We start from the raw sequence: 2,500 nt of genomic DNA, 5'->3' as shown, positions 1-2,500 counted from the left end.
CTTATATCTTTCCATATCCTACTCTTTCTCTCTTCCCTTTTCTTACTTTCTTCTCTACTCTATTGCCTATCTATCTATTTTCTTTTTGTTCCTCCTATTTTTTTTCGTTCCTCCTCTTTCTCCTTTCCCTCTCCCTTTCTACTTCCCTCCCTCTCCCTCTCTTGCTCTCCACCTCTCTGTCTCCCTTTCATTCTCTCTCTCTCTCTCTCTCTCTCTCTCTCTCTCTCTCTCTCTCTCTCTCTCTCTCTCTCTCAACACAAAAAACAATAAACATAAAAAGAAAAAAAAATTAAATTGAAAAATAAAAATGCTTCACACCATCTGTTCTGCATGGCGCTTGCACTCCTCCCTCCCCCCCCCCCCACACACTCCCTCATGCGCTCTCATGCCTGGCAGCGCTGTTCGCAAACCCCTTAATTTGCATGCCACAGTACGCCGGGTTAAAGACACTCATTATATGCATTAAAATACGTAACGGTTTTTTTTAGTCTTCTTCATTATCTCCGTAACCGACGTTTTTTTTTTTTTTTTTGTCTTTGAAACACCGTATATCATTCGTTGTAGAAAATATCATGTTTTTGATACTCGACACATGGCCCTTCTGTTTTTTTGTTTTTCAAAAATCTTTCTCGTCTTCTCTTTCCCAGTGCTGTCATTTCGTTTAATCACATGAGTAGGAAACATCGAGTGATCTGTAATGCACTAAATTAAAATATTGTCTTGTTTTTAATCACTGTCATTGTATTTTTTTTTCACTATTAATTCACTAACAGATGTTTTCGGGAAGACACGCACCGTTTTCGTAATGCCTAAGACCCTCACAGTCACGTTCGCACATTCCGAGTAAACTGGTCGGGTTTTAACCACGTTCCTCTCATTCATCGTCTCATTTTTAACCGTGTTTCTCTCATTTATCTTCTCGTAATAGTGTCATGACAGAACCGCGAAATGATCGGACCATCCGACACATGCACGCACGCACGCACGCACACGCACGAGGAATATGGACGCCGACACTACTCTACACGACACTGTAAATGACACTATATATGACACAATATACGATATACACACACACACACACACACACACACACACACACACACACACACACACACACACACACACACACACACACACACACACACACCTTTCCGGTCGTCAGCAGCTGGGCCGGCACCGGGAAGACACTCAGTGCCCGACAGCCGCGACGGAGGTGACACTGGCACTGAGCAGGCACCCGCCCGGCCCATTACGGAGTGCCGCACGTGGAGGCGGGCCAGCCAGCGGGATGGGGGAGGGGGAGGGGGGAGGGGAACGAGGGCATGGGGAAGAGAGAGGAGAGGAAGCCATGGGTGGGGGTGGGGGGGCATCGAGGGTGAGGGGAGTAGGGAGGGGAGGGAAAGGGGCAAGAGAGAAGGGGTAGGAAGGGGGTAAGAGGGAGGGACGAGGATAAGAATGGGGAAGGAAGGGAAAAGGAAAAGGATTGGGGGAAAAAAAAGAGAGGAAAGGCAAGAGGGATGAAGAAGAAAAGAGGGAAAAGCATGATGAAAGAAGGAAGAGAGGAGGAGCAGCACCGGTCAAGTCAAAAAGAAGAGGGAAGGCTGGGGAAAAGGGGTAGAGCTTGAGGAAGGAGAGGAGGGAGGAGGGGAAGCCAGGGAGAAGGCAGGGGATAGAATAAAGGAGGGAAGAGGGGGAGGGGGGGAGGGAGGAGGAGGGCACTACCCAGCACATACCCGGATCTCTGAGCCAATCACATGACATAATCGTCCTGACTGACCTTACTTTTTGGACCATGTTGGCTCATAACCCGCATGGCGCATGTGCTGTGGTCGTCATCTCCCGTTCTCGCTCTCTCCCTGCTATCACTGCTTTCATTAATTTCCTTCATCAATATTCTGTCTGTTTTTATTGCTTTCATCAACTCCTTTCTATTGCCTCCATCAATATTCTGCTTAACTTCTCAGTTTATAATTTATTCCACTGTCTCGCCTTTTTTTTTTTTTTTTTTTTTTTTTACAGAACTACGAACATGCACTCTAATGTATAGCAAGAAGCGTGATGTGTATAAATGTGTGTGTGTGCGTGTGTGTATGTGTGTGTGTGTGTGTGTGTGTGTGTGTGTGTGTGTGTGTGTGTGTGTGTGTGTGTGTGTGTGTGTGTGTGTGTGTGTGTGTGTGTGCGTGTGTGTGCGTGAAAGAAATGTATTTATGTATGTATATTGTCTATGTACGATCTGATCTATCAACATTTATACAAACATATATAAAAATCAGACAGAAATAGAAGAGTGTAAAATTAACCAAATTTGAGGAAGTTCGTAGACCATTACAATATATATATATACATACATTTTTTTTTCAAAATACCAAATTTTCTCAAACAAGAATAATAAAAAAACCACAAATAAAACTAACCAATTGAATCAACGCCCCCACGCCCCTAAAAAAAAAACATACCAAACTTCCTCAAACAAAAATAAACACACACAAAACAACCC

This window comes from Penaeus monodon, chromosome 37 (assembly GCF_015228065.2).
Source record: "Penaeus monodon isolate SGIC_2016 chromosome 37, NSTDA_Pmon_1, whole genome shotgun sequence".
NCBI classification, from domain to species: Eukaryota; Metazoa; Arthropoda; class Malacostraca; order Decapoda; family Penaeidae; genus Penaeus; species Penaeus monodon.
The sequence above is the reverse complement of the archived record's forward strand: the minus strand, read 5'-3'. Positions refer to the sequence as shown.